Below are 22,327 nucleotides of genomic sequence, written 5' to 3' on the forward strand. Positions count from 1 at the left end.
TCTTTGTTTTGGACTCCTCTTTCTCTCTATGCAGTTTTTTTTTCTCTCTTCCTGACTTACCTTTGCCTTGACAGGGGCATTCAGGGACTCTATTAGCATTCTACGTCATATTGCTGGTATTGGCATGAAAAAAAAAAAGGCTGCTGACTCCAACATAGGTCTTTCTAAAGTGAAGAGACCCCAAGGAATTCTGTGATCCTAAAACAAATTTGGGACCATTAATGCAGAAATACAGAAAACTCTCTTCTGATTTTCAGAAACTTAAGTTTTATTTATTTATTATTTTTTTTAAAGATTTTAAAAATTTATTTATTCATGAGAGACACAGAGAGAGAGAGAAGTAGAGACACAGGCAGAGGGAGAAGTAGGGTCCCTGCAGGAGCCCGATGTGGGCTCTATCCCAGGAGCCTGGGATCATGACCTGAGCCAAAGACAGATGCTCAATCAGAGTCACCCAGGCGCCCCCAGAAACTTAAGTTTTAAGTGAAATCAATGTTTTTATTATAAAAGCAATAAAAGATCATTGTGTACATTTTAGAGATGTCATATAAGCCAAGGAAAAAACATCAGCCATAATCTTATCACCCTGCTATAAGCACATTTCCTCATTGGATGCCTATCCTTTCAGCATATGTGCAATAGTAACTTCTCGCACATACACCAAGTTTCCCTTAAAGTGACCTGCATTTTCACTACCAACATGTCATCATATTGTTTCTATGTTATTAAATATTCTTCTATGACATTTCCAAAGGTTGCAGTGTTTCCTTCATGGCTATACTATTCCTCATTTTACCAGTCTCGGTTGTTAGTCATTTTGGTTGTTTCCAACTTTCCCCAATTATTAAAAAACCTGCAAGAAATGTCCCTGGAGCTGTATCTCTGCTGACATCCACGATCCTTTCCTTAGGATAAATTCCCAGATGTGGAATGTCTGTCATATGGCAGACAGCTGCTGCCAAACAGCTGACCTCAGTTGTCCTTCACCTGACCCCAGCCATGGCTGAAAAGCCTCCCAGAATTAAGAAATTTAGGGGTGAATCAGGAATTATTGCTACCCCAGATTAGTCCTCTCTGACCTCTTCTAGCATATGGTTTTTTTAAAAGCCCTGGGTGGCTCAGTGGTTGGGTGCCTTTGGCTCAGGGCATGATCCTGGGATCCCAGACTGAGTCCCACATTGGGCTCCCTGCAGGGAGCCTGCTTCTCCCTCTGCTTGTGTCTCTGCCTCTCTTTCTGTGTCTCTCATGAATAAATAAATAAAATCTTAAAACATAAAAATAAAAAAGCTCCATAAGATTTCTGCATTAGTTCTATAAAGAAAATGATTTGTGGCCCAAGAATCCCCCCAATCATGCATGAGTGGGGGGTGGGAATGGGGAGAGAGGGCCTTTATAAGTAGACTGCATTCCCGGCCTCCCACGTGCCCAGTATGAAGCCGATCCCTTAGAATCTCCCCTAGAATCTTTTTCACCCAAACCAATACCCCTGAAGCCAGGGAAGAGGGTCCGTGTGCTCCTAGCAAGAGGCAGCGCTGACAACCCACAGCACACCCCAGGGCACTGTGTGGCCTGGATGACTTTCCTCCCCCTTCTGTACCACAGCGCCGGCCCTGATCTCGGGGTGGGGGGGTCTCCCAGCATCCGAGCCCCTGCAGCCCCCCAGGGACTCCACCACTTGTCTGACCAAGCGAGATCCCTCCCAGCGCTCGGCTTTCCCCTCTCACTCCTCCTTGGGTTGCTGGACTGTGTGCAAGGCCCAGGGTGTCCTTGAGGTGGGCAGGCCAAATGGGGAGCTGGCACCCCTTCCCATCTGGGGGCCGAGGCTCCTTTAATTTGGATACCTTAAAAGGCTCGCGGGAGCGAGGGGCTGGGTTCTTATCTCTCGGCTCTGGACAGCACCTTATTTATAGCCCTGCTGACACGAGGCGGCAGCTGGCCAGCAGCTGCACACACAGTTGCAGGAGCAGCCCACGAGCGTGGGCCCTGCCTCCCCGCTGGCCCCTGGGCTCGCCGAGGGCAGACGACAGGACAGGTAAGCTTCCTCCTCCCGGGGCCCCTTCCTTCCCTGTGCCCTGTGTCCTCCCAGGCTTCGCTGCCAGCTGTGCGGCCTCCTGCCCCGGGAGGGAGCTCTCTGGCACTGTGCACCTGCAGACCCCAAACCCAGCCCCAGTGGCCTGGCAGCGGGCCCCCGCCTGCAGCCAGCTCCTGCCCGGGGCTGCGGGGCTGTGGGGAAGGAACAGAACCTGGCCCTGGCCGCTGCTCCAAACCCACGGCAGGTGCCTCCGGGAGTAGAAAGAACACGGAGGGAACCCTCCGTTCATCTTACCCTCTCAGACGGGGAAACAGGAACTACACGGAGTTTTGAACACCAGGAAGCTTTTTGTAAAAGAAAAAAGAAAAAAAAAAAAGTATAAAATAAACATTGGGAGGGGGGAAACCACAGTGCCCTGGAGCTTTTTCTCCTTGACAGAATTTCCGGATGGCCTGGGGTGAGGAGGCAAATTACTGAGGAGTCTGATTAGGCTGGGAAAGTATGTTTATACAAGATGACTTGTTACGGCTGACGGTTCCAAAGTACAGATAGCTGTTGTGTGCTTAAAGGAAATGCATTCACATTTTACTAATTTACTAATTTCTAGAGCAGGATGTGAGCAAATGCACAGTATTGAGTAATGCTTGGGCCAATTGTGTAATAATGTTAACACTGATAAGATGGCATATTCTGATAATAGGTGTCATACATGTTAACATCCTCTAGTCATACTCCATGCAAGGCACCTTATCAGGTCTAATCTAATAAAAAGAGATATTACCAGGCCATTTTTTAAAAATAATTCTGAGGTCAAAAGATAGTATTAACACTTGCGTTATTGGCTGATGTTATTTTATCATGGACTTGCTCTATATAGGTTTGTTCTGGTTTTATTTTATTTATTTGTTTCTTGAGGAATGCTATTTGAATTTTGTTTTATTGCTAGGTTTATAACATGATGTGCTGTAATCAAACCTATTACATTTTGAGATCCATCCAATCTTAGGAGAGTTTTTGTCTTTAAAGCAGTAGCCAGCTACTCAACTCACACAATTACATTTTCGAGGCCTTTTCTGATATTAAGAAAATGCTTCAATGTATAACCTTCATGAAGAGTTGCATAGTTTCCCCTAAAATATTCCCTGACTGCTCACTCAATCTTGCCTGTTTTTGAATGCATTTTGCACTATTAGATTTCTTCATCCCACTTAGTGCTTCTGGAGTTCTCCATTGGTTCCAGATCCTGAGGCTAGGCCACGTCATATTTCTCTCTGTAATCTGATAGCTCTTAACACAGGGACCTACATAGTCTACTGGTGTCTAAAATACTTCAGATTTAAAATAGATGGCCAAGAAACTGAGTTTAAATTGTCCTGTCCCCACCGTCAAAAAAATTTTTTTTCAACCGAATAAATTATAAAGATCTTATTGGTTTTACTCAATGATTCATCAATTGGGCAGTATCCCACCCAGCAGACAGAAAAGGGCTGTGCAGTGTGTACAAAATTGAAGACCTTTACAGACAGAAAGGAACAGGAACTAGGAAGGTACATGCGGAAAAAAAAGTGGACTGTTTATTCCAACGTTACTTTCCTTTAGAGGATGACAGGGCTGTATCAGGCAGATGACCTAACTAATGCTCATCAGGTGAGTTCTGACTGCTTTAAAATTCCATTACCGGAAAAGGCCAAAATTGTACTTAGGTTAAGTGTGTTTGGTGACGTGGAGCTTAATATAAGTGACTCCATTTGGGGCCTGTTGTCCTGTTTTTAACACCACCAAAGAAAGAGGTGAAATTATATTCATAGTGTTTATATTTTCTTTCATTGTATCTTACTGTACAAATATATGCCAGAAAATACAGACCAGCAGAGAGAAGAAAATGAAAAATTATGTGTGGTCTTACTACATTTATTGTTTATCCTATTTCTTGATTCTAAGAAGTCTTTGATTTTGAGATGAGCCACTAATTTAACACTAGCTTTACAAGAGAGGGAAGGAAAGAACACCTGGGTGGCTCAGTGGTTGAGCGTCTGCCTTTGGCTCATGGTGTGATCCCAGAATCCCAAGTCCCACATTGGGCTCCTTGCATGGAGCCTGCTTCTCCCTCTGCCTGTATCCCTGCCTCTCTCTCTCTGTCTCTCATGAATAAATAAAATTAAAAAAAAAAAGAGGGGGGGAAATTCTCACTATATACCACTCCACATTGATGTATTTTAGGATGCATCTGAAAACAATAAATTATATGGAGAACTATAACTTCTAATTAAGAAAAAAATAAAAAAAAATAAATAAAAAAAGAAAAAAAAAAGAAAAAATATATCATCAGGTCATTTGGTAATCTGCTTTTTGTTAAATTTATGATCAATGTCCTTTTACCAAGCATTCAAACTTTATTTCTTTGAAATTAATTATCTTTATATGACAGTGTGATTTCTTTCATTTAGCCAGAATATTCAAATACTTATAATGATTGGGAATTAGAATGATGGAAACTTTAAAAAAAAACATAAATTGAGCTTTAGATAAGCAATTTTATCAGGATATAACTAGTTGGGTTTTTTAAGATTTTATTTATTTATTCACGAGAGACACAGAGAGGCAGAGACACAGGCAGAGGGAGAAGCAGGCTCCCTGCAGGAGCTAATGAGCAATATGCTAATTTCTACACTACTAATGCAACCCACTGAATAGTAAAAATACACAACCATCTTGTGCCTTGATCTACATGACCCCTAAAAGCTTATTTGGCTGATTTCTTCCTCATTATCACTGATTCATCAGCCTTTTATCATTTAGTCTCCAATATACCAAATAAGGATGAAAAATAGAAAGGAACTAACATAAGTTCTGAGCAATTTGATATTTGACAGATGTATTTCATAAATATCATTAATTATCTTAAGTGTAAGCTTGCAAAGATCAATTTTAACTTTGAGTACGTTTTTATAGTTTGGGGCTTTGTTGAATTTAAAAGATAAATTTTGGATACAGAGAAGAGGAATAAAAATTCATTTTAACAGAATACTTTTACAGTAAAAAGGAAATACTGAAAAGTTACACTGAAAGCAAACCATACCAAGCCAAAGACTCATAAAATACACTCCACGGGTTTCACTAAGAAGGCATGTATAATTAGATTTTAAGGGGAAAGTGAGAATTTCGTTTTGGTCTTTAGTAAGTGAGCCTTCTTTCCCTGCCTGGGACCCATCTAATCAGCAGGAAGGGGGGTAGGGGTGTATGAAGAGGCAGGAGGAACTGATTATTTTAATGTGAAGCAAGAGGCACCAGAGCACTTTCTGCCTGGTCTCAGACTAATTTCAAGATGTCAGTCTATGGTTTAGCATGAACACAAAAAAAGAAAAATCCATGATGTTGATTATTCTACTTCTAATTCATATCCCTTGTAGTAAAACAAAGTGGATAGTATGAAAGCAGACAGGGCTATATGACAACATATATGTATCCATTAAAATGATTAGTGCAACTGCTCGAATACAGTTTGGTTAAAAAAATTGTGATACAGCCATTGTATTAAATATATACAATAATTGAAAATAAAATTTGCAAAGAATTTTTAATTTTTAAACACAAACCTATATGTATAATATATGCTCTTAACTGTGTAATATACATCCTGAAAAAATATACTAAAATATACAAAGTTATTGTTTCTTGTAAGATTATTTGTAATTTTATATTTTCTCTACATTTTAAATAGCTTGCTAAATTCCTACACGGATACTAATCATGGGATTTTTTTTTTTAAATTGCAAAATCCATGCAAAAATAAAGCACTTTAATTACTGCTGCTTATTACAAAAACTATAAATAAACAGCCACTAGGGTCAGCTTTTTAAAAAACAATTGCTATAATTTATTGACTGAGCACTTTGTCTGGGAACTAGTATTAGTTCATATAACATTCCCAGCCACCCTACAGGCATTATTATTATTTATTATTATTATTATTATTATTTTCAGGTAAGGAAACTGACTTAGAACAGTGTTATCCCCTGCAGAAGGTTCAACCAAGTTCAAACTGGCCTGGCTTCAAGGACCTTCTGGTTGGCATTAGAATCATAAAAAAAGCAATCTTCAGGCCATATGCAATGAATAGTGTGTTTGAATGGCACGCATGCATCCTGTAGGAATGGTGGGCGATATTCCTGTAGGAAAGACATGGATGGGTAAAGTTTACACCGACAAAGGTATGGAGCTGAAAGGAAGTAAGGAATTATGAAAGCACAGACAGGTGGGGAAGAATGTGAACGATACAGGGATGGGAGCAAATGGGATTCAACCGCAGACTGAAGGTGTGTCCTACGGGTACGAGATGAGCTAAATGTGTATGCATCGGGCAGGGAGGGGTAGCAGTAATAATCTAGGGACAATGCTGCTCTTTGTTCTCTTTGAACATTCCTATAAGCCCACATTTTGTAAGAGGAAATGAAGAGGTGTCCTGGCTCTCCAAAGTAAAAAAAAAAAAAAGGAAAAACAAACCTCTGTAAAGAATCTGAATTGGGACTAATTTCAATTCCAAATTTAGAATGGAATTTTAATTCCATTTGGAATTAAATGGAATTTCTTCTTTGAATGAAACTCTGGGCCAGAGAGGTCACAGTAGCTGATGTCTGAGCACTTGCCTGGGCCAGCACTGTAGTGAATACTACTCGTGTGTGCACACGTGCATACACATGCACACGCTCTTGTGATCCATGTAGCAGCTCTTTAAGGAGTGCTCCTGGTTTCCTGGCTTATAGATAAGGACAGCCAGGTGCTGAGAAGCGAAGTGCTCAGAACCAGCAGATGGGGAAGCCGAACCCAGGCAGGATGGGGCCAGGGCTGCCAGGAATCTGATCAGAGATTGCTGGAAAAGTCTCCACCATTGAGAAAGAACCTCATCTTAAAAATGAGAGTAAAAGGGGTGCCTGAGTGGCTCAGTTACAAGGCGTCTGCCTTCAGCTCAGGTCATGATCCCAGGGTCCTGGGATCAAGTCCCACAACAAGCTCCCTGCTCAGCGGGGACTCTGCTGCTTCCTCTGCTGCTGCGCTCTCTCTCTCTTGCTCTCTCTTTCTCTCAAATAAATAAATAAAATCCTTTTGAAAAATAAAAGTGATTGCTTCCCACTTACCCTTTATTTTTCTTTTTAAAACTCTTCCCTTACTTCCAGCACCTTCTCAAGAGCACGGGCAAAGTGGTAACCTTCTTGATCATACCCTGAACATAAGCATGGTGCCTTGCACACGGCAGCTGCCTAGTAAATATTTCCTGGACTGAACTGGTGTGTTTAATTCAGGCATAAGAAGTGTTAAGATGCTTAGGAAAGAGCCAGAAGTTTTCCCTGTTGATAGTACTTTTCCCTTCTGTGATACTGGCTTGGAAACAGGTTTAATAGTCCTTTTCTATCCTTGATATGTGGCATAGGGGCATAATTAATTATTGTAATAATTACTTTTTAAATGGGAGTTTCATTGGCAATAAACACTAATATTTGATGGTAATATATCCTTAAGGAGTAAATTTTTGACTCGGAAGTTCTTATTCCCCACAGTCAGCGTGGTGTGTGTGTGTGTGTGTGTGTGTGTGTGTGTTCACGCGCGTGCATGTAAGTTTGGGAGGTGTGTGTTAAGGGAAGAGGAAGAGAGTTGGAGATGCTGAATAAATCCTAGACATGAGGTTCCTTCTTCAAAATCTCTCTAGCTTTGTTCAGAATCTCTTGATTAATTTATTAGGAAACAACAACAACAATTCTGTTTTCCTTAAATATAATTTAGTGAACAAAACAGCAGGCAAGAGAGAACAGTCTCCTTATTTCAGAGCCCTGACTTTAATTACACTGTGTAATGAAACAAATATTATTCGCTTCCAATTCCTACATCAAGACAGGTCAACAAGACTTTCCAGTGGGAGTCTGTGAAAAAAGAGTGATGTGCACACAATGTCAAGGAAACCAAGAGATTTTGAAAGTGCCTAAGACAGACTCCTGTTGAGGCGCCCTTCTCTCTAGTCCTGCAAATTGAAAGTGTAAAAATTCAATGAACAGTTGCAAATGCATCGTCACTCAAACTCACCAGCCTGGCAATCTTCCAAGAGAGGGGAGAAATGTTCACAACCACAACGCCACGTCTACTCTCAGATGGAAAAACTCGGGGCAGTGAGAAGGGCAGACTGAGGATCTTCTATGTAAAATAGAATTCTCAATAGGCCAGAAGGTTTGGAAATTCAGTGGCATGTTCAACATCATTTAAATAATGAAATTTGGCTAGAAGTACTGATAAACCCTTCAGACACCATTATTAAGAAGCCACAGTAGCCAATCCTCCAGTCCGCTCTGAATTAGCTCTGGCAGGACCCTGGCACCCTGCCCTGGGCTGCTTCTACTTTCGTACAGGGCACTTCACTGTTTCCTGGGAAGCGTCTGCAAACCTCCGCCAGCCTCAGGCAGGGGCAGCTAAGGCAGCTCCCGAGGCCAACATGAGCTCATTGAACCACAAGTCTCTTTTTAAAACTTGTATTATCTTTTTTTTTGTAACTTAAATTAGACCATGTGTCTTGCCTGCTCAAAACCCTCCAATGGCAAATCAAAATAAAATCCTAACGCCACATAACCTACAGAGCCTGACATGATCCAGGCCCTGAAATCTGACCTCATCTCCTCCCTCTCTCCCCTCCAATGAGGATGCTCCAGTTACACTGCCTTTCCCCAACTGTGCCAAGCAGCTGCCCTGCCCCAGGGCCTTTGCACTTACTGGTGCCACCAAGTGATCAGGCTCTCCTCTAAGAAAATCACATACCTCCTTCCCACCAATTCTAGCACCGCCCTTGAACATCCCATCTAAAATTACAATGTCTGCCGCTCTCTAGCTCCTTGCCCTGATTTACTCCTTACTCTGATATTTTTTAAGACTTATCATCTCATACATATACACACCCATAAAGTGCCATGTATAGTGGTGTCTGTCTCTCCCCTAATAACATGTGAGCTCCAATTAAAGCAGAGGCTCTCTGTTTTGTTCACTGAGGTATCCCCATCACCTGCAACTGTAAGTGATGGGTAGTAGGCACCATGTAAGTATGTGTTGGAGGATAACCCATTTTTAAGTACTTGATTTGAATTCTCAGAAACTCTTTCACTGTAATTCACATGTCATCAGCCATTGCAAAGTGCTCATGTTGGGGTCTCAGTCCAGTGTTCTGTGTTTTTGCAAGGACACAAAACAAAAACTCCCAGTACACCTGCAGTTTGTTAAGGGAGGAGAGTGGGCACTGGGGATCTGGGCTGCCTGTGCTTGGATTGTCACTCTGCCACTTACAAGGAACTGAGGCAAGATTGCAACTTCCCAGGACCCCACCTGTAAAATGGGGCTAATAGCAGTAACTTCTTAAAGTACTTGTAAGGATTGAACAAGGCAATAAGAATAGTAAGAGTAATCATTAATTGAGCACTCATCATGTGCCGGGAAGCAGACTGTGCATTTGACTTGCCTAATGTTGTCCTGTCTTCACAACAGCTAACGTGGTGTAGGCACTAATATTACCCCAGTTTACAGAGGATGAAACAAATTGAACTCCAGAAAAGTGCCTTAGCAGAGGAGATAGAGTCAATCAATGTATGAGTTTCTCCTCGCTGCTGTAACAAATAAGTTTATTGTCTGAAAGCAACACAAATTTATGATCTCACAGTTCTGGAGGTCAAGTGTCTGACATGGGTCTCACTGGGCTAAAATCTGGGGTTGTGCAGGGCTGTATTCCTTCTGGAGGCCTGAGGGGAGGAATCTGTTCCTTGGCCTCTGCCAGCTTCTGGAGGCCTCCTATGTCCGTCGGCTCATGGTGCTTTGCTCCACCTTCAAACCCAAAATTGTAACATCTTCAATCTCTCTTTGATTCTGACTCTCTTGCATCTTCTTCCCCTTATGAGGACCCTTATGATTACATTGAGCCCACCTGGATAAGCCAGGATAATCTCTTCATCTCAAAACCCTAAACTTAATCACATCCTGGACATTAGGACATGAACAGCTTTGAGTCCACCTAGCAGTTACAAAGAGGCAGATTTGAGATCAGAGTCCCAGCTGACTTCCTGACCACTACACCTCTGTAGTACACAGCAAGGCCATCGGCAGGTAGCAAATCTTTCTCCTTTGCTGTAATGAAGGGAAAATTGAAAGCTTGGGGCCCAGATTCAGGTTTTGTATAGGACATTAAACAAGAAGGTTCACGGTGCAGCCTTCTACCCTGTTCTCCCGTAACATAGGATGCCAAAGATCCACAGTTAACTATAAAAGTCATTTTATCTTTACAATAATCAGTCTCACCCCCTCCTCAAACATATTATTGGCTTTCAAGAAACCACAAACATTCAATAAAAGTAGGTTGCAAAGTGGAAATGAAAGCCCTGCTTGGAGTCAGGGTGCCCCTCCCACAGGGGTGAAGGGTCCAGGCAGTCCAGGGCAGACCTGGAGCCAGGACACCCCACGGTAAGACAGCAGGTGATGAAGAGCCTATTGATGCCCCAGGGGTGCTTGGCCAGCCTGGGGTGACCTAGCTCAGGGTGCTGCTCCAGTGGGGCACACATGGCCCTGTGACAAGGGTGACCTAGGACAGGAAGGGAGGTGGGCCAGGTCTCAACTACAAGGACTGTAGAAATGTCAGCCAGCAGCAGAGCAATCTCAGGCACCAGGAGCAAAGGGACTGACTCAGTGAGATCACGTGTCAGCCACACAATGGGATGATGGGCAGGTCCCCAAATTGTGCTGGTGGCCTATGATGGTTTCAACCTCTCTGGGTCTGGAAGGAGCTGGGAGGCAGTTCCATGACCCAGCAGATGAGATAGTTCAGGACAGAGCCCTACTCCAGCAGGGAGGCAAGGGCACAGGCAGAAGCCTCACATGGGTACAGAAGCAGCAGCATTGCGGGAGACCAGAAGTAGGGGATGGATCGCAGGTTGGGGAAGATGAGGCATCCATAGCTCTGAAGGCCCTGACCCCCAAATCTGTGGTGGTTGAACTATGTCCAGACCTCACCTCGAGTGGCACGGGGCTGTCCCTAAATATACACACGTTCCCTCCTTCCCCTTGAGGACACCTCAGGAGCCATGGTAGACAGGGCTCAGTGCCTCCGGGTGTGCAGGACTGAGGAAAAAGCTACAAGCATGCTTCTGCATGACCTGCCATGCCCTTGAATTTTAGAAGTAGGTACCCATATGCATCATTCCGACTTACCTTAAAGTCTACATCATAGGTTAGAAATTAGAGATGAATAAACACATGGGCTCATGTTTTTGCAACAAAGCAATAATAATAATAATATAGACTGTGTGCTATAGACCTACTTTCCTTAATTACCCATTTTAAGGTTACCACAGAATTTACGGTCCACACTGGGGCACTCTGAAAGGGAAAGAGAGTGCTTTTACTAAGTACTTCAGGTCAACAGGCATAATAGGCAGATCTAGCCCCTGAGAACCAAGCTTTAATCACAGATACCATGGTGGAGGTGCCTTTGCTGGAAACATCACCATCTAGAAGGATTATTCGATGCAGATAAGCTTCCTGCAACCTCAGACAATTTTACTCCTTTCTCCAGAAAGATAAGAAACTTCAAAGCAGGATTTCTTTTTCTTCTTCTTTTTTTAAAAGATTTTATTTATTCATTTGAGGCACAGAGAGAGAGGAAGAGATAGTGAGAGAGAAGCAGGGGTAGAGAGGGAGAAGCAGGCTTCCTGCTGAGCAGGGAGCCCGATGTTGGGCTCAATCCCAGGACTCTGAACTCGCGGCCTGAGCCGAAGGCAGAAGCCTAACCCACTGAGCCACTCAGGCGCCCCAGGATTTCTTATAAGGTACTAGGATGTGATGCTTATACACTGGCCACCAAGTTAAAGCCACTCGTGTTTCCTTTTCTAAGAGATGGTTGACACTTGAAAGCTGCAGGCCTCACCTCAAGTTCAACTTACCTTTGTGATGTTTTCTTAAATCAGGTGCCTATCTTCTCTGTTGTCACTCCACAAGTTCACACAGGAGCCATGAGTTCACAAGAAATTCTCCCTCGCCTGAGTCTGCCCCAAATGCAAGTTGTTCAAATGAGGGGTCCGTCTCATAATTTCATAGTGAGCCACGAGACCTGTGTAGTGGATTGTGCCTTGTGTATTTCTAACAATAAAATAACGTTGACTTAGATTTTCTAAAAAAGAAAGAAAAGGAACAAAATGCATCACACACGGTAAGGATAAGAATTATTTCATGACATATTTTGTCAGCACTGTGCATGGGGCACTGTGATGTGGTTATGACTTAAAAATGCACTTCCTAGTGTGGGTTGCTACCAAACTCTTAGAGATTCACCGCCGTAAACCATATTTGCAGATTTCCTTTCTCCTTTCTCCTAAATCCTAACAGTGCCCAGGGCACTTCACTTCCTCCTACAAGCCCCTCAAACGTCTTTCTCTCTCTGCAGATAGAGCTACTTGATCCCTTAGGCTAGAAACAATGAAATGGTTTCCTACTAGATCAGTTGTACAAATGCGAATCATTGTGAAAAATAAAAGAAAAATGAGGGGCGCCTGGGTGGCTCAGTCGGTTAAGCATCTGTCTCTTAATTTTGGCTCAGGTCATGATCTCAAGGCTTTGAGATCGAACCCCGTTATCAGACTCCTCGCTGAGGAGGAGCAGATTATTCATGTAGTGTGGTCTAATCCACCTCCCTTCTGTGCCACAGAATATGGAAAAGATATCACAGCCTGAGGACCTGGCCCCTTCTGCATTGTTTCAGGGTCTCTGCAGCAAGCACTGGGCTTCCAGCCTAGTCCTATAATTTGGCAGACATGCTGGGGGTGTTTAAGTAGTTACCCCCACATCAAAGGCTGCCTTTCATGACTCTGCCTAGGGAAAGGGGGAAAAGGGGATGTTGGTGCAGAGCAGAGGGGAGCCACTCTAGGCAGGATGTCTGCAAGGGGAGATAAAGCAAGTTGCAAAGGTATTTTAATAGACCTGCTGTTTCCATGCTTTAGCATGTGTTTGTCATTCTGTCTTCAGTTACTTGTAACTTGAATCCTGGAACTCTGTCTCTTGGTTAAGGTAACCACGATGCGGTTGCTTTAGTACATCACAAATGAATACTGACTCTTTTGGGTGGGGATGATGGTAAGTGGCCAAGACAGAAAACATGTTGCCTTTCAGAAAACTGGGAATGTTTTCCTTTCCTCTTCCTTAAGGGAGTGGAGAATGTCAACTTCCAAGAGCCCGGAGCACCTAGCATCCCTATGCAAAGGCAGGCCCAAGGATAAAATGGTGTGGCCATGAGACTGCCAAGGAGGGAGCAGATAGAGGGACAGGCCGCTGGTTACCAGTCTTCTTGCTATAGAAACAGAGTGGATTCCTCTGAGGTCTGAAGCAAGTACTTCCTCTCTTTGTACGGCAATCTCCTCTCCTCTAAAATGCAGATAATTATATTAGGAAAAAGGCTATTGGAAATCTTTGGAAATCTTCCAGTGGCTTTGGAAATCTTCCAGTGGCTTCTAAATAACTGAAAGTCAGGTTCCACTTTCCCATTATTCAAAAGCTGCCCCTGGCCTTCGTTGGAGTCATGTTGCTCTGTTGGCCATTCTTAACACCTGGGCACCACTGGAAGTGGTAAAATACAGAAGAGTCCTCATTCCTCTGTTGGCAGAGATCAGAGAGAGAAGGGGAAGAGAGCTCTCAGGACCACTTGATGTGGCTGCATGAGTCTGGCCCAGTGCAAAACCTCACCTTGTCCCCAATTTGGGGCAGCCTTCAGGGGGACTCTGCTGGTTTCTGGTGTCATCCAGGCTGCAGGAAAAGGCAGAGAGAGTAAAAAAAATTAGTGCTCTGACATTGCTGATGAAACTTTTATTCTGGTTTCTAGTTGTCTGGGAGACATGGCTATCTATGGAGTGAGAAAAATCAGAATGAAAAAGAGTTCTTTGGCAACAGTTTTGGTATCTTGCCCCTGGCCACCCATAGTCTAACTGATCCAGACAATTGTTTTCTCAATCAATCCATCAGTCGATCAAGTAAAGAGGACACACACAGCAACCTAAAGATGGAATTTGGTGGCAATATCAAACAGCAGACTGTATTTAATTTCCTTGAGATTTCTTTCATCTGGAGCATGAGATTGTCAAAGATAAGTTGCATCCATCAAGAGGGAAAAAAAATTGGCAGAAAATGTATTTTAATAGTCCTGATGTTTTTAAGTGGCTTGTGGTTCGGTCTGTAGATTCATGACTACTCTAGAGTTACAGTCCTATAATAAAAAAGTAAATCAAGCCATGAGGAAACTATAAATAAAAAAAAAATTGCTTGTATATGACCCCTCGTTCCTATCATAGTATTCCTCCCTTGGTAGCTTTATCTTATCTGAAAAGCACCAACTATCCATCTACACTGGGCCCCAGCAATCCTTATGCACGTGGCCATACATGACCTTCATCTCCACATCCATTTGGCCACCAACTCAGGAAAGCCAGGAATTAGTGATAACTCAGAGGACTTCTTGTTATTCCCACAGTGACACAGGTGTCTGAAAAACCCAAAGGAGAAAAAAAAAAAAAAAGGCAAACAAGTCACAAACATGAGTGTACCAGCACAACTTTAAACCAAAACAGCCATTTCTTACTATGGCCTCTTTTTTCGATCCTCCTCTCAGGCCTGGCTCACTGCTGGGCCAGCATGGGGCCGGAGGACCTGCACATGTGCTGGGAAGAGCCGCACTGTCGTTCTGTGTTGGGGCAGGTCCTCTGGCTGACCCTCACTCAGCCACAGGACTCGGGTAGAAGCAAAAAGCTGATGGGAACAAGAAGATTGAGTACCTAACTCTGGTCCAGATATAAAAATAGTGAGGTGAGGAAATAGAAATGTATTTTCCATTAAATCAAAGAAACAAATCTGGAAAAGTAGATCCTAGCACGTTTGAGTCCCTGATGGCAGGGACTATGACTCATGAGGCAAGCAGAGAGCCCTGCCTTCTGCATGGTGGGTATGTCTTGATTTAACAGCACCGTATCCATGTAATGAGGAGTGGAAACATTTGTCTCACTGCTCAGAGGCATTGGCTTTCTGTGAAGTAGCTGTGAGTATTCTCACCCTACACCCCACATCCAGTGACCAGGCATGCTGGCCACCTCATGGTGGTGTTCTGGGGAGCAGAACTACAGTCTGGGGAGCAGAACACCACCATGAAGCCCCAGATCACTAGCACCAATCAAATTTATGAGGACTCTGTCCTAGGCATTTCATGGGAAGCTGGCCATCGTTCCAAGCTGGTCACATGCTAATCACTCTGGGACAGGGACTATACTGATTCCCACTTGAGAGCCTTGACCACATGGGGTGTAACCAGAATCCACAACTCTCCCATGAGTCTGACCTACATAGAACACAGGGCCACCAGGCCACTGGGCCACCACTGGCTCTGCCCAGCCCCAAGGGCCCCATACTTGGGTATGGATGAGCCTGTGCAGCTGGATGGCTTGGTAGCTCTGGGAGAGACCTGCCTTCCCCCTTTCTTCCAAACCTTGTCCTTCTATCTCCTCCTCAGTCACCCCTCTTTCTGCGCATGTGCCTCCAATTCTTTCTCATGTTACTATTAGTTATGAACAATTTGCTCCTATTATTAGTGAAGGTGTTATCAGTTGAAGGATGTCCCTCCAGAATTCATATGTCAAAGTCCTAACTGCTGTCCCTTAGAATATGACCTTGTTTAGAAATATATTTGTTGTAGACGTGATTAGATAAGTTAAGGGTGGGCCCTAATCGAGTACGACTGGTGTCCTTATGTAAAAAAAAAAAAGGGTGGGGGGATATTTGGACACAAACACATACACACAGAATGTCACGTGAGCACAAAGACAGAAATGAAGGCAATGTGTCTACAAACCAAGGAACACCAAAGATTGCCAGCAAAGCACCAGAAGTCAGGGGAGAGGTAAGGGACGGATTGTCCTTTGGAGCTCTCAGAAGGACCCCACCCTGCTAGCACCTTGATCCTGGACTTCCAGTCTCTAGAATTGTGAGACACTAAGTTTCTGTTGTTTAAGCCCCACCCCCAGTCCATGACACATGGCACTATGTTCCTATGGTCCTAGCAAAAGAATTCAGGGGGCATCTCTCTCAGAATGTAAGGCATGCTCCTCTGGGAACCTGAACCAGTGCACCCCTGTCACCCTCCCCGGATACTCTCCCCTGCGGACCGTGTGCATCCAGGAAGTTGGACTCCGTAGCCTTCTGCAGGTCCACAAGTCGGGTATAGAACAACCTGCTTTGTAGACATGCATTCAGCTAAAAAACAAAATACCCAGAGACGTGTACACCAGGGAACTACATGTGTAAATATACTTTTAGAGGGATGAGTCCTTAAAGAAGACACAGAGCTCTGTACATCGACACAAACCTTATCTGCAGTAATAGCCATAAACCTGGAAGTGCACAACTGCAAAGTGCATTCTAACTAAAATGAACAGATAATGGTATCTGGTCTTACGGGCCATTCTCTTGATACTTGCCACCCTGACCTACTTGATGATCAGATCATATTGCTCTCTTGCTTCTTGTTGGTGGTGCTTAACCCATGGATCTCTATGGCTTATTTTTAGTTGGAAAAAAATAGGTGATTTCTGTCAGGGGGGATGTAACCCTATGGTCCAGGCAGCTCGTTCAAGTGCTCACCTGCCTGGCTATCTCACCTTTCACACTAGAAGGCCAGGGATTCGAAAAGGTCAGCTCATTTAGCCCAACACCATCTCCATGATGAGCCGTGAGCAGCCCTCCTTGGCCAGTCACGGAGTCAAAAATGAGAACAGACATGAGACACGAGCAATACATAACAACACAAGCTACACATCCCCACCATTCACTTGCATGAATGAAATGATTCTGCTCTCGCCTCTATGACAAAAACTGCCCAGCATATAGTAGCTTAATTCAGTGGTTCTCAATATGTGATCCCTGCACCCTGCATCCCTTTCAAAGGGTTTGCAAAGCCAAAACTACTTTCTTCACACTTGTTTACTGTGCAGGCAAGTATATTGGGCACAAAAGCAGTGGTGAGGGATCTCCTGTGCCTAAGCAGGAACCGAGGTGGTGACTCCTGCAAGAGAGAAAACTTTACCTCTACCCTTGTAGGATCTCCAGCTGTGCCTGAGAATGAAGTCGACATAAGACATCAACAGAGGAAAGGACATAGTTTCTTACATGCATGTGGGAGCCTCCATAGAACAATGAAGACACAAAAGCATGCTGGGCCTGTGTCTCTGTACCAGGTTGAACAAAGAGAGGCAATTGTGGAAAAGTAACAAAATATATGGGGAGCTTAAAGGGAGATAAGAGGCATGTAACACAGTATCTTTGAATAGACTTCTCTCCACCTTGACTCCCCATCTGGTGATGAAGAGTGTTCCTTTCCTCCTGGCATAGGGAGAAAACCTTTCACAAGGGGGTGCATCTCCTGCTTTCAGGAAGAAAACAGATCAGAGCATTCTTCTCGCACTTGCTGTTTTTCAAGTGCCTTGGGCTTAAAATAATCCTTATGCCAAAGTGGCATATTTTGAGTGACCTATTCAGCCACTCGTCAGATATTAGGTCTAATCATGAAATGTGCCACCCTTATCCTCACCCAAAATCTAGGTATTTTGGCTGATGGTGAGAATGCACCATATACTGGAAGCTGGTTCAGTGCATATTTTGTACCCACAGGATAGCATCTCAAACTTGCAAGCTATTTTCTCCTTTCTGGGGTCAAAATTAAATCTTTACATGAGAAGATGCTCAACATCACTAATCATCAGGGAAATGCAAATCAAACCCACAGTGAGATAATGCCTCACACCTTTTAGAATGGCTATTCTGAAAAAGATAAGCAATAAGTGTTGGTGAAGATGTGGAGAAAGGGGAATGCAAACTGTGCCACCACTCTGGAAAATAGTAGGGCAGTTCCTCAAAAAATTAAAAACTGAATTACCCTACAATCCAGTAATTCTATTTCTGGGTATTTATCTGAAGCCAACAAAAACACTAATTCAAAAAGATATATTCACACCCGTGCTTATTGCAGGATTATTTACAATAGCCAAAATATGGAAACAACCTAAGTGTCCATCGATGGATGAGTGGATAAAAAACTACAGTTTATATACACAACTGAATATTATGTATCTATAGAAAAGAAAGAAATTTGGACATTTGCAGCAACATGGATGGAATTTGAGGGCATTATACTAAGTGAAATAAGCCAAAGCAAGACAAATACCATATGATCTTTCCTATATGTGGCATCTAAATATATATATTTATAATTATATACATACCAAGTTTATACATACAGAGAATAGACTGGTGGTTGTCAGAGGTGGGGAGTAAGAGAAATAGGTGAATTGCTTTGGGTTTTTTTTTTTTTTTTCTAGTTTAAATAAATAGAATTTAAAAATCTTTGTGCATTTGGTTTTACGTACAAAAAATATATACCAGTGCAGCCTTCAGGTATAAGGTATGTAATAGGACATCGCTTGAACTACAGTTGTCTCATGGAAAATCATAAGCTACAGGTTACTGAGCACTTAAGAAGCTATAGTGAACAGCATTTAGCTAGTTGCTAACTGCTAGAGTAGCTCGAGGGAGACATGGTGTACTTCTTTTCTTTATAAAATGAGTGGAAATTTTTTAGAAAGACTGGAAAGTTTCCTTCTGACAAGGAAAAAAATTCAGATTTTATGCTTCTTGATCTTGGAAAATTTCGGTCCATTTTTGTCAAAGGGTGAGGCAAGAGGGAGAGCCTGGAGAGAAGGGACAATGGAGAGGCTTTGCCTTTCACTTTTGAGAGTGTATTTCTTGTGCTAGTTGAAAAGGAGAGACTCGAAGGAGAGGCAGTCAGTGTTCAGAAACTGGTAAAGGCCAAATGATTTGCTTGGGAGGCAGCCAGATGGAAGTGAGAGGACAGGCAGGCCTGAGTCAAACACGCCCCCAATCTGAAGGCTGGCTACACCATTACCTTGGACTTTGGGTACATTAATTAGCTTCTGGGCCTCAGTTTCCTCATCTGTGAAACTCACTGATGTTGTTTCCTTTAGTTCCATCAGGCTTATTGACACTGACATCTCCACATCCTCAATGGCCACTGACTCAACTTACTAGCTTTCCTGTTACCCCCTGGATATGGATTTCTGAAGTCACCAACAGCTTCCATATGGCCTCATCCGCTGGAACCCCAGCAGTCCCTAGCTTATTCAACACTACCGGCACTCCTCCTAGAATTAGTTCAGTGTGCAGCCTACCCATCCTCTCAAGGACCACCCCCCGCCCCACCTCCCTAGGATCCTTTCTCAATCTTTTTTTTCGTATATTTTTTTATTGGGGTTCGATTTGCCGACATATAGTATAACAACCAGTGCCCATCCCCTCAAGTGCCCCCCAGTGCCCGTCACTCAGTCAGCCCATCCCGCCCACCTCTCCCCTTCCACTACCCCTTGTTGGTTTCCCAGAGTTAGGAGTCTCTCATGCTTTGTCACCCTCTCTCAGTCTTTATAGACTTCTTCCTCTGCCTGCCCCTTAAACCAAGAGGCTGCGGGAACTTGACCTTCAACCCACTCCTCACAAGCCATAAGCCTTGAATGACTTACTCATTCTGCTTTGCTTGTTTGTTTGCTTTAAATGACCTTTTGACTCATGGTTCTTTTGTCCACATCTCCGGTTCTCCCCTTTCTTCTTGAATCTCATGTCCTTACAAGTTTGAAAAAACTCTTGGTATGGCTGTCCCCCAGGTGCTTCAGTTTCCATAGGTCAAAAAGGAATTCATCAAATTTGACTTTTTCTATTTTCCTAAAGATGGTGGTAGCTTATAGTTGCCTAAGTCAGGAGGCTGAAATCATCATAGGCTCATCCTATCTAATCTTCTATATTAATTTCTACTTGTTTTACATCTTTACAAAAATTCTTGAAACTGATTCCATCTCCCCATTCCTACTCCTACCACCCTGCCTTCTTTTAAAGAACCAGCACAACAGCCTGCCCTCCTAGGTTGCATTTCCCAGGAGCAGAGTGAGGGAGGAAGTGGGAAAATGGGACAGGGATGGGGAAGAAGGGACAGAAGGACAAGGTATCAGGGCAAATGCCAGCCTCAGCCTGACTGTCACCACAGAGTTGCTTCTGAGTGTAGACTCTGCCTCGGGTTTGACCCAATCTGAGGAAGGGAGCTGGGCTTTTCACATTCCCACACTAGTCAGTGGTTGCCAAGGACATACCAGGAGAAGGAATGAAGAAGCCCTAGTAGCCCAAGGGCAGTCCACACAGAAACAGCAAGAGGGATCCAAAGGAATCTAACGGGGTCTATGCTGAAAGCTGACAACATCTTCATACACCGAAGTATAGATTTCGATTTATTTATTCATGAGCGACACAGAGAGAGGTAAAGACACAGGCAAAGGGAGAAGCAGGCTCCCTGCAGGGAACTCGATGCGGGATTTGATCCTGGACCCTGGGATCACGACCTGAGCGGAAGGCAGATGCTCAACCACTGAGCCACCCAGGCGTCCCTACTTCAGCCAAATTTATCTACCAAAATCAATGAACTGGCCAGGTCAGTTTCCCACTTAAACCCTTCAGTGACTTCCAGGTCTCTGCAGCACTCTGTGGAAACTGGCTTTCTTTACCATCCCAATAGGTATCAGAATTAGACAGGGGGAGGGAGTCTGTGTTAAAACATAGTGTGGTCTCTTGAAGATTCATGCTACACATCAGCTCATTAAAGCCTCGAAAAAGTCTTGCAGTAAAGGAACCTGTTCAGCTGGGGAATTCCTAGCCCTATCTGGCTTTAATTTGAGAGCTGGCTTGTGTGTGTCTTGTGGGAGGTACCTCCTACACACCTCTGTCTGCAGACCTGGGTGGGAAGTGCCGGCCTATAGGATAAAGTCCCTCGGCATAGCACAGAAGTCTCTCTGTGGGCTGGCCCCACCTCCTCTCAGCCTCATCCTGGGCTCTAGTAACACCGAACTACCTTGACATAGACCTCGACGTGTCACACGGGCCTCTGTGTCCCATTTGTGCTGTACAATTGAGCTTTCTGACAAAGCTCGGGTCTGTTGAACTTCCCTTCCAGGAATCTTCCTAAGACCCTGTACCAGACTGGGTTCTACAGAGAAACCAAATCAGATTATGCAGACTGAAAAATCCCAAGTTCTGTAGGGTGAGCAGGCAAGCCAGACACTTAGGAGAGCCAATGTGTCAGTCTGAGTCCTAAAGCAGGGAAAAAAACCCTGACATCCTAGCCTGAAGGTAAGGAGGCAGAAAAAAATCTCTCTTATTCTGCAGAGAGTCAGCCTTTCTGTCCTCTGGAGGCCTTCAACCGATTGAATGGGGCCCATCCCATCAGGGATGACAATCTGCTTTACTCAATCTACTGACTCACATGTCAATCTCATTCAGAAACACCGTTACAAAAATGCCCAGAATAACGTCTGACCAACTGGGTGGGCACCCAGTGGCCCAGTCAACCTGAAATTAACCATCACATACCTAAGTGCATTTCTTATGTTCCCATCACTTTCTACACATACAATATCTATGTCTTTCTTTTTTTACCATCCCAACAATTTTTTTAAAGATTATATTTATTCATTCATGAGAGACACAGAGAGAGGCAGAGACACAGGCAGAGGGAGAAGCAGGCTCCCTGCAGGGAGCCCGATGTAGGACTCGATCCCAGGACCCCGGATCACGACCGGAGCCAAAGGCAGACACTCAACCGCTGAGCCACCCAGGTGCCCCCATCCCAAAGATTTTTAAGTGTACAGTTCAATAATGTTAAGTGTATTGACATTGTTGTGCAACATCTCCAGAACATTTTCATCTTGTAAAACTGAAACCCTGGACCCATTCAACAATAACTCCCCACATTCCCTCTTCCATCTGCTCCCAGCCCTGGCAACATCCATTGTATTTTTATTTTCTCTATGGATTCAATGACTCCAAGAACCTCAGGTAGGTGAAATTATCTAGTATTTGCCTTCTGCGACTGGCTTATTTCCTGCAACTTTAATGTCTTCAAGGTTCATCCGTGTAGTAGGACATGTCCCCTTTTCTTTTTAAGGCTGTGTATTCCATATTGTGCATACACCACATTTTGTTTATCTGTTCATCCACTGATAGACATGCGTGCGGGCTGCTTCCACATTTTGGCGGTTATGAACAACGCTGCTGTGAACATGCATGTGCACACATTCCTTCGTGACGTGGTTTTCAATCCCTTTGGATACTTACCCAGAATTGGGATATACTTTCCTTATCTTA

At 43.8% G+C, this 22,327-nt stretch overlaps 1 protein-coding gene and 1 long non-coding RNA gene across 5 annotated transcripts in view; one reads left to right on the top strand and one right to left on the bottom strand.

Annotated features, from left to right (window-relative positions):
* The window catches only part of LOC140643043 (uncharacterized), a 42,132-nt gene that overhangs the window by 13,004 nt on the left and 6,801 nt on the right, over positions 1-22,327 (bottom strand). The window contains exons 2-5 of one of the 3 annotated variants that reach the window (XR_012039429.1): positions 13,781-13,840; positions 11,989-12,215; positions 2,327-2,376; positions 61-198 (exon numbers count right to left, since the gene is read on the bottom strand). This is a non-coding gene — a long non-coding RNA (uncharacterized lncRNA). The remainder of the gene's footprint in view (positions 1-60; positions 199-2,326; positions 2,377-11,988; positions 12,216-13,780; positions 13,841-22,327) is intronic. The other 2 variants (XR_012039430.1, XR_012039428.1) reach the window with 2 other exon arrangements.
* The window catches only part of FHL2 (four and a half LIM domains 2), a 67,681-nt gene continuing 47,214 nt past the window's right edge, over positions 1,861-22,327 (top strand). Inside the window, exon 1 of one of the 2 annotated variants that reach the window (XM_072844381.1) lies at positions 1,861-2,032. The gene's annotated coding sequence lies outside the window, so the exon portion shown is untranslated. The remainder of the gene's footprint in view (positions 2,033-22,327) is intronic. The other variant, XM_072844389.1, reaches the window with a different exon arrangement.

The sequence above is a fragment of the Canis lupus genome, chromosome 11 (genome assembly GCF_048164855.1).
Source record: "Canis lupus baileyi chromosome 11, mCanLup2.hap1, whole genome shotgun sequence".
In the NCBI taxonomy this organism is placed as follows: domain Eukaryota; kingdom Metazoa; phylum Chordata; class Mammalia; order Carnivora; family Canidae; genus Canis; species Canis lupus.